Raw genomic sequence first — 17278 nt, 5'->3', positions numbered from 1 at the left:
CCCTGACCTACCAGCACTGGGCGAGAGAATGGGACAGCAAAAGGTGGCACATACTCAGGTACCACACCAAACTGACAGGACGTATACACACAAAAAAGGAGAATGCCAAATGGCCACATGTATAAGGCACCATCCACAAAGCTGGATATAATATTAATAATTATAAAAAAAAAAAAAACGAAAGATAATACTAAAGTGCACCCGATGTACTTAGATTCTTGTGGAGGTTATTGAGAGTAGTATGGGATAAACAACAGGTTATACCAAGAGCTTGGTGTAGAGCAGGAGGAATCCTAATTCCCAAGGAGAAAGAGATCCTCACTGTTGAGCCATTATGGCAGGGTGTACTATTTCCCCACTAGCGTTCGCAATGGCAATGGAAGTAATAATTAGAGCCTCAAAATGGGTGGTAGGTGGGGAGAGATGGCAGGGCGAGCTGTGCCTCCAATTTATTAGGGCTTACAGGTATAACATGACATCAGTGACCAGGACAGTGCCCTGTACAAAAAGCAATGTCGATTGAAACTAGATCTGAGCACCTCAGGCACGGTGGATCTGCTCTCTGCCGTCCTCTGTCTGGCCCACAGCGTCAAACCGTCCCCACTCTACTTCAACTGGATCTGAGTGGTTCTCCTGCCCCCTGGGGGGAGTGACTTTGGGTCATCATCATTATTCTATCATACCAGGGCTTGTATTCCTGTGCTTTATTGTTCTTATTTCTATTATTATTATTCTAACAAAGTTATGTAATATTGTGTCATGTAGTGTTGTATTGTATTTACTGCTGTCAAGCGACTCTTTTTTTTTTCTTTACTATAGTAAAAGGTATATTATATAATGTATTATACTAAACTATGTTATATCAAGTAAAATTAATGGAGGAAACAATAAAAATGTAAGGGGGTAGGAATCAATAAGCTTAGCTTCCCTCTACTCCTTTTTTTAACATGTCAACTAACTACATTGCTCTTGACTTTTTGTTTATAATTTCTTTTTCATTCTGATTATTCTGTTTGACAAAGCTTGATATTGTGATTTATTTAGAGGAATGTAAAGAATACCTGTTAAAAAATTAACTTTTCATTCATTCATTCATTATTATTATAACTTTCATTTGGGGAGGATAAATTATACATATACATACCAATGTTTTGTTTGCTCTATTATCCATCCTTCTATCATCCATAGCAACCCCCCCCCCCTATTGCTAGGTTTCAGGGAGTTGTTCCTTATCTTCATTGTGGAAGGTCTGGGGGCTGTTTATTGTGGTTCTGTTGTGATGTTACTTGCTGATCTGTGAAGCCTGTCGAGGCAACTTGTGATCGTGGGCTATATACAAATAACATTTTGACTTGACTTCTAGACTTGTAACCGCAGGCAGAGCAGCGCCTTGCTCCATTCATGACGGGGATAAAGTGTAGACTTAAGGAGTGAAGGGAAGCGTTCCATTACCCCTGACTCCCTGAGACTACTTTCATCAAGTGTCTAAGGTGGTGACCTTTTCTAATTCAATTTAGAATGGAATATGAACACAAGCAAGACATCACCCTAGACCTAGAGCCACACCTTGTGCACAAGCAAGACATCACCCTAGACCTAGAGCCACACCTTGTGCACAAGCAAGACATCACCCTAGAGAGCCACACCCTGTGCACAAGCAAGACATCACCCTAGAGCAGCGGTTCTCAAACTACGGGTCATGACCCAAAGTGGGGTCGTGGGTAGGTGACAGTGGCAAGTAAAAAATAAAAAGCAAAATCACAAATATTTTTTTTTATGTTCTGGCAACATATTTTGGCGAAATATGCCTCGTTTTATAAATGTGTATTGATAACATGGTGCTGTAATTAAAATGTCTAATAAATATGCATGTTCAAGTTCAACAACGTGTGCTTTTAATTTGATATTCCTTAATTCCACGTTGATATTACGCGATACATTAAGTGTGGTGTCGCCAAAATAAATCCTAAATAAAATGGGGTCATGGTATTAAAAAGTTTGAGAACCCCTGCCCTAGAGCCACACCTCTCTTTCTGTTAGCCCTTTGCACCTCCTGTCCCTCGCTACTTTCTTCCAACTGTAGAACCTCCAACCCCAATGTGACAAGTGTAAATGGTAAATGGTGCATTTATATAGCAGCTTTTATCCAAAGCGCTCCTCACATTCAACCATGCAAGGTGCCAACCTGCTCATTGGGAGCAGTTAGGTTAAGTGTCTTGCTCAAGGACACTTCGACACGCTGCCCGGGAGGAGCAGTAATTGAACCAGGAACCTTCCGATTGCCAGGCGACCACTCTACCTCCTGAGCCACTGTCGCCCTGTGTCTGGTATGAGCGATAATCGACTACGATTTAAAATGTCAAAGGATGCCTTTAAAAAGGATAGCAGTCCACATTTTAAAAGGCCGACCTGCTTTGATATGTCCTTTCAAATCACCCTGAAATCACTTGTGTCAGGTTTATATATTCACGCTCCACTATCACTATCACCACAATCAGCGCCTCATGCGTTGGGCGCTCATAGTGCAAAATTATAACCTCAGCATAAAGCATAAGAAGGGGTCTGAGAATGTGTTGGCGGATGCTCTATCTCGGAGTTAAATCTCTCGTGCGGTCAACTTGTTTGTTGACTGGTTCATTGTGGTACCGACGGCTTATTTTTGTTTTTTTCATAGCTCTTTGTTTTGAAGTACATGTTATCTCAGAGATACATGTTTAGTTGGTGTTATGTGTCAAACATGTTTTTGTCTTATGTACGGGGGTGTTACATCCCAATGTATATATTCCCCAGTGTGTGTCTCCATGTGTGTGTGTTCTCCATTTTTCTTTCCTCCCTCCAGCCATTGTTCCCTCCACCATTGGTCCCTGCCAGGCCTGCCCTTCCATTACCCAGCACAGCACCGATTGGTGGATGGTTTTCCAGACTCCAACACTCAATCAACACCACCCAATCATGGATCACCACACACCTGTTAAAACATGGCTTCTCCCTTCAGTCTTTCTCTCTCTCTGGCATGAGGCTAGGCCTAGTGTTATTTTGTGGCATTGTACTTTGATAATATCCCTTTTTGTTTATAGGCCTTTGTAATAGTGAAAGTGCCTTTGTGATTGTATGGCCGCAGAGAGAGCATTGTTACCTATAGATTGTTTTGTTATGTTTCCATTTTGTTGTATGTATCATTAATGTGTTTTTCTCTCTTTCTCAGGAAGCACAGATGGGGTGAGCTGCCATTTCCTTTGGATATTGTTTTCTCCTGTTTTGGTTAGGTAAGGGTAGTTTAGGTAATGTAATTTCTTTTACCATAGATTAGATTGGGTTTATTTGGAGTATAGTGGTGTTTGTTTGTTGTTTTGGCCTGGGCTCACCCCTGAGCTACATGTGCTTCCTTTGCATCTCTCAATAAATATCATTGTTGTTTACAAACGTGGTCCATCTTTTCTGTCAACCAACTGTTTTATGTTACAGCCCTTTACCCTTAGACTCACAGGGGTCGTAACGGGCAGAGAGGCAGCTTGTCAATGGATCTTAATCTAGCTGGGCAGGCCGCCCAAGCAGACCCACTAAAGTAGCAGTACGCCTGTCTCTTTCTTACTGCTGTGAGCTGCAATTCTGGTATGAAAGGTGCGAAACAAATAAAGTTTATTATTATTATAATATCGGCCAATACAGATGTGATAGGCCGATATCAGTCAGGCTGTATACTTTCTACTGAACGCACAGAGAGGAAATTGGTATCTATCCTTCTTGTCCGACTCTGGAGAAGATGGTAAGCGCACATCCCATAATGTCGCCGTGTTCCTTGGCACACACGCGTCTTCATACCAACAAACACATATGAATGAATGAATGAATGAGAACTTTATTTAACAGATTGCAGAATGGGTACAATACAGTACGGCTCAATACATACAATTGTTAAGGGGATGGAGACCAGAGAAAGACGTTTGTCTAGTTTACATCAGGGTCCCCCATTTTCAATTCATATAGACATTTATGACATACACAATATACATGACATTTATGGCATAGGGACATATAGGTATTTAGTACTGATACATTTGTGACATAACGGTATTCAAATATACAGTACTGTTACCCCTAGATCCTGACAGAGTATATACATATGATGGGGAGGGGACTGTACATTAGGAGGGGGTGGGTGGGTGGGAGGGAAATATACATACGGCGGGGAGGGAATATATACATGCGGTGGGGAGGAGACTGTCTATTAGGAGGTGGTGGGGGTTTTGGGCATTTACGGTGGCCAGTTTCGAATTGCAGCCTCCCGTAGGTGCTCTTTAAGAGCGGTTTTGAATGTGGGCAGGGATTCACATTCCTTTACAGCTTTCGGTAGGGCGTTCCACATTGTTGTGGCATAATTGCGAAACGTGTTTAGTCCCTTGTTTGAGCCGAATCTGGGTTTAACATGATTTGTTGAGCTTCCTCTGGTGTAGTGGTTGTGGTATTCACTGACCTTTGGGAAGTATTTTGACATGTACATGGGCACCCCGGTCGTATAGTGTATCTTGTAGACCAGGCCCATTGCAAGTTGCTGTACTCTGTCGTCTACTCTAAGCCATCCTAGGTTGGCAAAGTGGGCAGGGGTGAGGTGGGTTCTGGGGTTCAGGTCAAGTAGTAGTCTGACCAGTTTGTTTTGTGATGTTTGTAATTTTGTTTTAAGCGCCTTTGAGGTGCTTTGGTACCATGAGGTGCACGCATAGTCATAGTACCCTTGAATGAGTGCTCCTGCCAGAGTCTTCAGGGTATTCTTGTTTACCAGAGAGGAGATCCGGTACAAGAATCTAGTTCGTTGGTTGACTTTTTTTATTACATTGGATGCCATTTTGTCACAGGAAAGATTTGCCTCTAGGATGGAACCCAGGTAGGTAATTTCGTCTTTCCTTGTGACAATATTGTCACCCACTGTAACTGAGAATCCGTCGGTCTTGCTGAGTTTGTTATTTGAACCGAAGAGAATGGACTCTGTTTTGCCCAGGTGTAATGATAGTTTGTTATCAGCGAGCCATATGCAGATTTTGCCTAGTTCCGTGCTGAGGGTTTTTTCAACCTGCAATTTGTTCTTGTCAGAGACCAGCAGGGCTGAGTCGTCCGCAAACAGGAACAAGTTGCAGTCACAGGCTGACGACATGTCATTTGCATAAATTAGGAAGAGTAGCGGTCCTAGTATGCTTCCTTGTGGAACACCACAGCATGCAGACCCATAGATATATCCATGTGTGCAGACCAGGCAGCTACAAGCTCACATGGAGGTGTTGTTCATGATAGAACACTCCCATAGTGGCTCAAATAGAACATTGCACTATACGGTTCCACCCTCAATTATTTGAATGATGTTTTTAACAGCAATGCATATTACAATAAAATGATCTAGTTTTTTTTTTTTTATATTTAAATGTGCTATTGATAACATTCAGCCACTAGATGGGGGAGGAGCAATACTTTTATTCCGTTTTTATTTTATTTTACTCTATATACAGATCTATAGCCTTTCATATTTTATTAAATATAATTTTTTAAAGGGACAGTAATGTGAAAGAGGTGATGGGCCTAAAAAGAATACGATAATACAAATCTTCAAAGGAAATACATTGTCGTGTAGCATTGCATGCGGTGTCAAAAATGACGTTTGTTTTATTGGAATATTTGGAGATTTTCTACATGTGGTGTAAAAGACATGCATAAAAACGAATAAATAATGTCCAATTCAAATTTAATAATTCATTGAATCATAAAGAGCATCTATTTATCTACCGAATGAAAATAGCATTCTTTATCTAACTCGTTATTATGGCAGTGAAACAGTCGAGGCCACGGCTCGAGGAGGGAGCCAGTGGATTGACGGCCTTATCTGATGCTGTTGTGATTGTCCACAGGAAACAAGGCAGCAGATGCCAAGTTATCTTGTCATCACAACTTCAAGGAAGGAACACACAGTGAACTACAGGACATCTTCTGTTCTTTTCCCACAGTTTAGATTTGGGATATTAAAAACACATTTCCTTCAAATGCTCTTTGCTAAATGTTGTGCCAACTGAGACCCCCCGGGGATGTATATGGACTATATGGGATAAGCCTGGGGTTAAGCACAGGGATTAGCAAGAGATGAGCTTCATTGCAACAGATTAATATGTTTTGAGTATTTTACACGTCACTTTGTGTGGAAAAAAAACGGCATGTTTTATAATACCTAACACTATATTTATAATATAATAGTAAAATAGTTCAACTCAAGATAGTAGTCTGGAAATCACCAAGGGCCTGTTGCATGATCAGTCCGATTGTATTCGCATTCAAACTAAGACTGATTTATTTTGAGGCTGAACTTGGGTTAAAGTGATATTTCACTTTGAAGATTCGGGTTCTAGAATAACTTGACCAGAGGACCAACATTATCAGCTACTCTAGTGACCCATTCTATATGCTGTGTTGTAAAATCGACGTCAAGTCAAAATTCTGTATTATGTATCATGAATTCACTAATGAATTCTGTGTTCTGAATAGTAAATTCAGTGTTTTAGATTTTCCATTTAAATTCTATGTTCGGGCGGTCGGGTGGCGTAGCGGAGATTGTGCTCGTCACCAATGCAAGAGGCTGCGGTCTCGACTCCCGGAGTCAGCATTGCCTGCGGCTTGGGCCGATCGCCATACTAACTCGTTTGGCTGAGTTAGCGGGAGGGAAGTCGTGGGTGGTAATCTGGCGTAGGTCAGGTCTGGGCGCCTGCTCAGCGAAAGGCAGGAAGTGGTGAAGGCAGCGTGACCTCCCACTCTTCACCAATGAGAGTCCTCGCTGCCAGGTGAAAAGAGAGCCGCTGGCTGTCTCTGCATGTGTCGGAGGAAGCATGTGGTAGACTTCAGGGTTCCATTGTACCGACCAGTAGGGGGAACATGCGCACAACGACCAGGTAGGGGAGGGGGGAATTGGCATAACGACATTTCATCTGTTTGGCTCCCATTGTGCTGGCTGCACACACTCTTATTAACCTCCCATGCAGCCCGTGATGACCTGCATCTGGGTGGTGATGATGCCCCACGATTCTCAGCCAGGAGCAGGACCCCCCTTCTCAGTCATAGACCCCCCGGTTCAGAGCCACCGGGAGCCGGGGAGCAGCTCCCCTGCCTGGCGGGGCGACCAGAGGAGGAGTCCCCCTAAAGACCGGGCTACTGTTCGCTCTGAAATAACAGCGTGTTCACTTCAAATCCCCTGCAGCAGCAGCAGCAGAAGCAGCATGTTCCCACAGCAGAAAAGGCTTTTACAATCCTAATCAATACAACCGGACTCTAAATCAGCGAGGAGAGGAGAGAGGATCGGTCTAGATGGTGCAAGGCAGAGTCTTCAGCGTAGTTCACCGGTGGCCATCTTGTCCCAGGCAGCACGCCCACTCATAACATGAATGTCTATGGTGCATGTACTATTAAAATAACCATAGCTTGCTCAATTTTCAACCGATTTACAAACATTATTAATGTGGCTATGATTCAGGATGCTTGGACATGTTGAAATAATTTTCATATGAAAGTCCATTATAAGTATGCAGTATGATAACTACATCTCTGACGTTTATAACAAACGAAAATCTATTGAAAATTGAGCAAGCTATGGTTATTTCAATAGTACATGATGCACCATAGACATTCATGTTATGAGTGGGCGTGCTGCCTGTGGCAAGATGGCCGCCATGTGGCAACGTCAAGTATCCATTGGCCAGCAGCGCGGGTGAGTCACCTAGCCTTTATATTATATCTATATGAACAAACACACCTCTCGTCAGCAGAGCCGTTCTCGTCCTGCTGTTGGGCGGCGCCACGTCCAGGGGCGTCTTTCCCTCCGCGTTCCTACAACTCCCATCAGCACGTAGTCCATCAGAAGCTCCGCCGTGCCGACTCCTCCCCCCCCGCACCGCCGCGTGGAGAGGGCTGTCCTGCCCGCGTCCCAGACGCACGTCTGCTCCTGTACGTTCGAGTTCAGGTTCTTTATTAGTCAAATACACCAACAATACAGGGGCATTTGCCGGTAATGATGTTTTTGTGTGTTTCAAGCTCAACGGTGCACAATTAAGAGAGCATCAAGTAAGATCAAATCAAATCAAATATAAAATGAGGTAAGATAAAAAATAAAATAGTCAATTATTTACAGAAAGTAAACCTATATAGTGTATGTGCATGTTAACCCTTTCACTGCCACGCTACCAAAAGGTTACCCTTTCACTGCGACAATACAGAATGTTAACCCTTTCACTGCCACATGACAAAGGGTTAACCCTTTCACTACCACACTACAGAAGGTTAACCCTTTCACTACCACACTACAGACGGTCACACTACAGACGGTCTGTAGTGTGGTAGTGAAAGGGTTAACGGAAAGGGTTAAGATTAGTCTGCAACATTGTTCATTCTAACCTGAGAGCAGGAGCGTCTGGACACAGTCTTTGGCCGCATGGGCCAGGCAGGCGGAGTACAGAGGGGTGCCCACCACCGGCAGTTCCAGGTCAATGTGAGCTCTGTGGGTCAGTAACAGCTCCAGACATTCTCTGTGGCCTGAGGAGGAAACATACATGTATTTCAGTCAGTGAAATGGGTCTCTGTGCCAGTTTACCAGTGATGGCACACAAAGTACACAATTCCCTTACTTTAAAGGCCCAATCCATAATCCAAATATAAACACAAATGGCCACACGCCACCAAAAAGGAAACCAAAGGAAAGATGGCCCACCGCCAAAGGAAACTGTTTTCATCCTCTAGTTGATTTGAGCTCTAGATAGGGACTAACACATAACAGGTATATATATGTGTATGCATTGTATTTGCTGTTTCTTTTCCATCTAACTTTTCAAGAATGTATGTCAGTATATAAGCATGTTTTATGGTAACCTACAGTATATGATGAAAATATATATATAATTCTGGATCTGGGCTTCAAAGAAAGGCAACATCAAAACAACATATGTCTCATGAAGCAGAGTCTCAGGTGATCGTGAGAAATACAGTCATACAGATAACATGTAACCACGTTGCAGTGATATTTCAATCATAGGCAGACCTTTGAAATATTTATTATCATCAACTATCCAGTTTGTGTTTTTATACTGTAACATTTGGCTACTTAAAATCATTGAACGTACAGAGTGAGAGAGAGAGAGAGAGAGAGAGAGAGAGAGAGGGTCTGAAACGCAGCCCCTCCCATTCCTCAATGTCAATGCAGGGCTGAATAGCTAGCTTCTGAAATTGAAGGTCTGTGCTGGTCTGTGTGTGCTTTATTATGAAATGACAATCGCAGGTCTTCTTTTCCACCTGGGCGGGTCTTAATCTACCTGGGCGGCACAAATAGAGCCTATGTGGAATGCAGTGGAATTTAATGAATGAATTAGGATATTTCCTTTTGAAATACTGTTCCGTGAAATTCCCTGAAACAGAAACACCCCAAGCAAACTACTTTCTCCTTTCTCTGCACAATCCAAGATGTCCCACATACTAGCTCCAACTACAGTCACAAACTAATGCAAACTCAATGGGGTCAAGCCCCTGTCAGTACTTGTCCTTGTCTATTTTGCTGCTATCTATTTTATGCTCGTTTTATATGTCACCCACCCACCAGCTTCCCACCCCCTAATACTGCCAATTGTATTAGTATGAACGACCAGCCAAGCTGATAGCAATGCGGAGAGCTGGGCTCGAACCCAGCGTCTCCTGCATTGGTGGTGAGCGCCTTGCCCACTGCACCACCTAGCATTTGCTCTTGATCCCCGCATTTTATGAGTTTTTTTTTTTTTTTTTTTTTTTTACTGCTGTGAACCACTTTGAGCTGCAACTCTTGTATGAAAGGTGCTATACAAATAATAAATAAAGTTATTATTATTAGTAGTAGTACAAGTTGAGTGAAGCTAACTGACATTTACTCCACAGTGCACAGAGTAGATTTCAGTGAGCTTCAGTCAGCTTAACCCTTTCACCGACCGTCGGTTGTGTGATAGTAAAGGGTTAACCTTCTGTCGTGTAACACCACAACAACAACAGCACCTATGAGCAGACTCAAGTCCCTACAACAAGGTGGCAAAAGAGATGCTCCGTTCCACCACTGAGGACCTGTCCAGAAATGGATGGCTGGCGGCAGCCTGGAAGAGAGAGTGGGAGAGTGCTGGGCCAACCCGTATCCACCACTACATCTGGGATCCAGGAGATGGCGCCACAGGACACGATCTTCCACGCCGGCAATGGGTTCTGCTGAACCGTGTAAGATCTGGGGTCGGTCGCTTCAAAGCATCATTAAAGAAGTGGGGCCAGGCAGACAGCGCTGCATGTGAGTGTGGAGACCCTGAGCAGACTGTTGAGCACATCCTGACCATCTGCCCCCTATACAGACCACCCTGGATACAATTCCAAATCCTGGACTTTAGAGTGCGGTAAATGTAAGTACTTCTTCAGACACAATAAAAAGAACATAACAGTACCGGGCCCCCGGTCCTCCAGAATAGGAGTGTACCTGGATCACAGGGCAGGGACTCTGTGCTTCTACAGCGTCACTGACACAATGACCCTCCTGCACAGAGTCAACACCACATTCACTCAGCCTCTCTATCCTGGACTTCTGGTATATTACCCTGCAGAGGCTGAGTTTTGTGAGCTGAAGTAGAGATCAGTGACATTCACAGCTCCTCTACCCAGGGTTTGGGGTTTAAATTGATCTTGAAGATGCTGAGTTGTGAAAGATGAGGTCATTAGGAGGTACATTCACTCAGTCACTCTATCATTGTTCTGAGGGACACCGTTTCTAGCCTACCGGGGTAAAGTTTGTTTGATTGGATATTCACATATTTGATTCCTATCTTTAATACCTCTGTTCCTTTGCATGTGGGGAAGTCAAAATCTTTATTTTCATACTCTGGGTGGGTTGGACAACAATATGCAACCATTTTATTTGTATTTGATCACCTTTGGTCATTACTGTGGGATTTGGGTCTGTCTCTTCCCTCTGTTCCAGGGGGGGTTGGTAACAATGTGGGGGCCGGACCTCCATGGGGAGGTTGATTCAGCCTATAACCTTCTCCCTCACCTCTTATCTCTGGGCAGCCGGGACACTTCATACGGGACACTCTATCTTCAAGGCCTTCGGTTGAACCCACAGCCAGGATGTGTGGGGCGTGGGTCAGTCGTAAATGCAACTATTTTATTTTAGAACAGACCCATCTGCGTTATCAAAAGAGCTCAAGGAGAGAGAGAGAGAGAGAGAGAGAGAGTTGTGTTCTTCTGGTGGCCGACTTCCAGGGAGACGGACCTAGATAGGAGCTGACTTAGGAAGAATGACCATTCATTGAATATTGTACATTTTGTCTTTTGTTCTTACTAAATAAACGTGGACATCTAAACCCAGAAGGACCCGTGTGGATATTTGATATTTGATAGATCCTACCGTCTATCTAGAAGCTCATACTGGCTGCATATATTTTCTAGTGTCTATCTAGAAGCTCATTGGTTTGTAAATGTACTAGATTTTCCAGAGATTCTTAGTTTTGAATGTATGTTTTGTATTCTGTATATTGGCCTGGCGAATGATGTGTGTTATCGTTGTATTAATTGTGATACCACGTGATAACCATTAAATATAAGGATCTTGAATGCAAGGTGTAGTGGTTTAAGCCCTATAGTCAATACAATGACGAGAGATCTTTGGACGGGCCATTGTAACACTTGGCAACTCTCACTGATTTACAGTATTTTTAAACTGGTGGCAGTATATATGTATGTATATATTCCCTCCCCGCCGTATGTATATTTCTCTCCCACCCACCCACCCCCTCCTAATGTACAGTCCCCTCCCCATCATATATACTCTGTCAGGATCTAGGGGTAACAGTACTGTATATTTGAATACCGTTTATGTCACAAATGTATCGGTACTACTAAATACCTATATGTCCCTATGCCATAAATGTCATGTATGTTGTGTATGTCATAAATGTCTATGAATTGAAAATGGGGGACCCTGATGGAAACAAGACAAACGTCTTTCTCAGGTCTGCATCCCCTTAACAATTGTATGTATTGAGCCGTACTGTATTGTACCCATTCTGCAATCTGTTAAATAAAGTTTTCATTCATTCATTCATTCATTCATTCATTCACTCGGAAGCCAGCCTCTTTGATGTGGGACCAGAGTTAAGGGCATGGCTACAAGATACGGAGTTGGACCTCTGACGTTACACGAAAGAAGAAGTGTGGCAGTGAAAGGGTTAAGTACAGGTGGTACAGACAGGAGCTCAGCCCCATTGACTTTGCATTGGTTTGCGGCAGAGCAGAGCTAGTATGAAGAACATCATTACAAAGTAAAAAAATAAAAATAGGGCTAGGGTTCCAAAATTTTTAACTATCCCTTTAAGTATCGTGATTCTTTGTTGTGACGAGTATAATTTAGTTTATATTCCATTTTATCTCAGTCTAGCTTTTATTTTATTCTACCGTAATTGTCTTTCCGTTATTAGCTGTCTGTCTCCCTCTCGATATTTGTAACTAATTGGATTGCCATGGGCAAAATTGTACATGTTGATGTCGACGATCAGACGACAGACAGACAGGCAGACACACACCTTTCTTCGCAGCCTCGTGGACGGGCGACGCCAGGTGGTGTGTGGTGTGGTCGTTGCTGCTGTCCTGAATGAGCAGCAGGACACACGTGAAAAGAAACAGATGATAGAAGGTGAAAAGGGAGCTCCTCCTTACAGCACCGTTGGCCAGCAGAAACCTGGCACACGCAGAGGAGAGCGCCCCCCCAGGCAGGCCTCGTGGAGCGGGGAGACTCTGTCTGGCGTCAGCGTGTCCACCTGGAAACCCTGGAGGAGGGGAGACGGAGGACAGGGTGTGTGAGGATTAGGGATGTCCGATATTATCGGCCGATATCGGCAGTAAAATGTGATATCGGAAAATATCGGTATCGGTCAAAAAAAAAAAAAAAAAAACAATAACAATTTTTTTTTTTTAACATTTATTTAACCTTTATTTACCCAGGCAAGCGAGTAAGAACCAATTCTTATTTTATTTATGTATATTCAGAGTTAACCCTTTCCACAACCATACTACAGAAGGTTAACCCCTTCTGTAGTGTGGTAGTGAAATGGTTAACCGTCTGTAGTGTGGTTGTGGAAAGGGTTAACCCTTTTGTCGTGTGGCAGCGAAAGGGTTAACCGTCTGTAGTGTGGCCGTGAAAGGGTTAACCCTTTGGTAGTGTGGCAGTGAAAGGGTTAACCTTCTGTATTGTCACAGTGAAAGGGTTAACCCTTTGGTAGTGTGGTAGTGAAAGGGTTAAAGGGGGATCCTTCTCTCTGTACCTGTGAGACCAGGGTCGTCGGGTTGAGGAGGCGCCCCTGCATGGTAGGCAGGGTCGTGGAGAGGAGTTCTGTCTGAGCAGGAATCTGAAGGACACAGGAGAGTGTTGTGGATTCTGGTGACCAACCCCCCCTGAAGACTCTGGCAGGAGCACTCATTCAGGGGTACTACGACTATGCTTGCACCTCATGGTACCAAAGCACCTCAAAGGCGCTAAAAACAAAATTACAAACATCTCAAAACAAACTGGTCAGACTACTGCTTGACCTTACTCCTAGAACCCACCTCACCCCTGCCCACTTTGACAACCTAGGATGGCTTAGAGTAGACGACGGAGTACAGCAACTTGCAATGGGCCTGGTCTACAAGATACACTACACGACCGGGGTACCCATGTACATGTCAAAATACTTCCCAAAGGTCAGTGAATACCACGATCACAACACCAGAGGGAGCTCCACAAATCATGTTAAACCCAGATTCGGCTCAAACAAGGGACTAAACACGTTTCGCAATTATGCCACATCAATGTGGAACGCCCTACCCACAGCTGTAAAGGAATGTGGATCACTACCCACTTTCAAAACCTCTCTCAAGGGACACCTACGGGAGACTGCAATTCAAAACTGGCCCCTGTAAATATCCTAACCCAACCCCCTCCAATGTACAGTCATTTACCTAGTATGGTTCTGTCAATAGTCCAATGTACAATTTTGTTTGTTTGTACAGTGTCTCCCCCCCCCCCCCTCAATGTACAGTTTTGCTTGTTTAGTTTATACAGTGTGCCCCCCCCCCCCCCAACCACCTCCAATGTAAATGACCCAGTATGGTTGTCAATATCCGAATGTACCCAACCCCCCCCCACCCAACCTCCTCCAATGTACAGTTTCTACGTCAAATGTATATACTCCCTTTTCTTGACTCCTTCTGTATCACAAACAGTACTGTATTTGCAAATCTGGTATGTCATAAATGTATAGATGTAGCAGTACTGACTATCTGTATGTCATGTATGTCATATATGTCCTGATGAATTGAAAATGGGGGACCCTGATGTAAACAAGACGAAAGTCTTTCTCTGGTCTGCATCCCCTTAACAATTGTGTGTATTGAGCTGTACTGTATTGTACCCATTCTGCAATCTGTTAATAAAGTTTTCAATCAATCAATCAATCCCCCCCTCCAGGGCAAACACAGACACATACTCTTTCCCTCCCTACAGTTCAGGCTGTAAGGAAATGTAGAACTCAAACTTAAAAGGTAGAATCTGTAATACAGTCAAACAGCAGCATCTATTTTGGCAGAGCATGGTCCATTCCCTGCCCACACAATACACACACAGACCAAGTGTTTTTGACGGCATTACAGATTCTACCTGCATGTAGCGTGTGCTCACAACTTATTTTCCACATTTCTGTTCAAATCAGATCATCTGTGATGTATTTGTGTCTGTATGCTTGTAAATAGTTTCAAGTTGTTTTATTTTTTCACATAATATGTGCACAATCTCAAGAGGCTCATACAGCATTTCACTGTAGGCCTAATGTACATATTCCTTATAAGGAACATGTACATTAGGCCTACAGTGAAATGCTGTATGAGCCTCCTGAGATTGTGCTTCATACAGTAAAAAAAAGTTAAAAGAATAAAGACCAAATGCAAAACTAAAAGTACAAAATGCAAACAAATAATTGTACTTCTCAAGAACTTCAAAGAAAACCTTACCGGCCATGAGTGCGTTGCATGCGAACCTCAATCCAACCGTTATCTCCCAACAGTCAGTCTAGTGAGAAGCACAAAAACCTCCTCAAAAACCACCCCCCCCCCCCCCCTTTCTTTCTCTTTTTTTTTTTTTTTTTTTTTTAAACACAGAAATACGCAATTTTAGAGTAATTAGAGATGAATACTGAATAACTAGAATCATTAGAGGTTCTCAAAGTGAGGTCCAGGTCCATGAGAGGGATCTGGGCAGTCCCCATAGAAAATTCAAAGTTAACAGGACCAAATCATCAGTTTCTTATTTATTTATTTATTTAGCCAGATAAAACATTGATCTGGTCCAAGAAGCCCCAACAGGAGTACAAATATACATATACTGTACATACATACACATATACACCAATAACCAAATAAAAACACAGTTAAGAATCATACACATAAGCAAATAAACAAACAAACAAACAAAAATATGCACAGCCTATGTACAAAATAAATAAACAGTTCATCTCTAGTCTTTACAGTTTTCTTCAATTGCGTAAACACTCAAATCAAAAGTATTACACAATTATCAAAACCTTACACTCAAGGAGCAAAATATAGGCCCAGATTTGCACCCCTACAATGTCAGCCTCACTTTATTTTCATCAGTCTACAGCATTGGTCTTGTGTAGTGTTTGGTGAATTTATTGTATATTTGCACATTCTCTGCGTACTTCACTATACAGTACTCTAATCACTGAGAAGTAGAATTGCTAAATGTGTTTTAGGTTAAGCACAGCAGTGTGTGTAACTGGTTCAAACAGAATTAAGTCATATGAAACGTGTGTTTCATATGGTAACAAAATTAGTGTATGGTTTTGACAAGTGTTTAATTTAGCAAAGGATCTGAGGTGTTCTGATAATTGTGTGTGTGGTTGTGCTAATTGTGTGTTTTGAAACACCGGGCCCCGTTTTCAAAATCATGCTTAGGCAATCGAAAAAAAAATATTGTGTGTTTCATTATTATGTTTCAGTCTTCTCATAAAAAAATATTAGATTTTTGGGTCTTTTCCTGCCTTTGGTCCGCTTTGCATTCACATCTCAAATGAACCGCAGCAGGGTTCACTTGCAAGAGTGAATGAGCTTTCACACCACCCCAAACCAACCGGACTATCCGAGGTTCGATTAAAGCTTATTATAGGACACTGGACATGGGTATGGATGGCTCCAGGTGCTGCTGCGTTAAAGTGCACATCTTCAATATCTGTACTATTTAAAAGCACAGTGCAGGACACACTCAAAGGTTATCGCACCTCAGAGATGGCAGTGGACATGTATGACAGGACAAAGGCCATATGTAATGGCCTTTGGATTGAGGAACATACTACCAGCCAAAGGAGGAAGCAGAAAAGGATGGACGAGTATGTAGTTGAGTCATCTTGTGGCACAAGCTCAGACCTCAGCTCAGGAGATCAGCTGAGACAGAGACTGTTCTATCCAGTCGTTGACAGAATGCTGCAAGAGCTTGAGAGCAGGTTCTCATGAGTTGGATAACAACTTATGAGAGGCATACAGGCATGTTATCCAGCCTCAGACCAGTTTCTCTCAGTGGAATTGCTGCAACCCCTCGCCACACATTACAATATCCCACTATTGCCAGAGGAGATCACAGTTGCAAAGTGTTTCCTGGTCAGGACAGGCAGATATGTAGTCCCTACTATCCAAAGTGTCTTTTCCCTCCAGGATAATAATAATAATAATAATAATAATAATAATAATAATAATAATAATAATAATAATAATAATAATAATAATAATAATGATAATAATAATAATAATAATAATAATAATAATAATAATAATAATAATAATAATAATAATAATAATAATAATAATAATAATAATGCATTTGATTTATAAGGCGCCTTTCAGGACACTAAAAAAAAAGTCCACAAATCGGTGAATGAAAGAATTATAGGATCAAATGAAAACTACTTACTAAAAATGTTTAAAAGTACTAAAAACCAACAAAAAAGACCAAACACTAACAAACATTCAGCACAGACAATGGGGATGCTGACATCAAAAAAAAAAAAAAAGTAAAAAAAAAAAAAGAAAAAAATGTAAACAATTTTTTATTTTTATTTTTTTTTAGATCCGGGGCTAGGAGAAAAAAATCCGGGGATAAAGCCCCGGAAGCCCAGGGCTAACGACGCCACTGGTCTGGACGCCTCGTTACCAAGTA

The 17278-nt window shown here is 42.4% G+C and overlaps 1 pseudogene across 1 annotated transcript; it reads right to left on the bottom strand.

The window, feature by feature from the left end:
* Window positions 1-7082: 7082 nt before the first annotated feature.
* LOC311241647 (ankyrin repeat and SOCS box protein 11-like) lies at window positions 7083-15067 on the bottom strand (annotated as a pseudogene). Its single transcript has 6 exons — window positions 15061-15067; window positions 13338-13421; window positions 12600-12842; window positions 8419-8556; window positions 7781-7990; window positions 7083-7138 (listed from the first exon to the last, which is right to left on the bottom strand). The product of its transcript is annotated as an ankyrin repeat and SOCS box protein 11-like (transcript).
* Window positions 15068-17278: the final 2211 nt, after the last annotated feature.

Source organism: Notolepis coatsorum (genome assembly GCF_963971535.1).
Source record: "Notolepis coatsorum genome assembly, chromosome: 15".
NCBI lineage: Eukaryota > Metazoa > Chordata > Actinopteri > Aulopiformes > Paralepididae > Notolepis > Notolepis coatsorum.
Note: the sequence above shows the minus strand (reverse complement) of the source record. Positions and strands in the feature narration are given on the sequence as shown.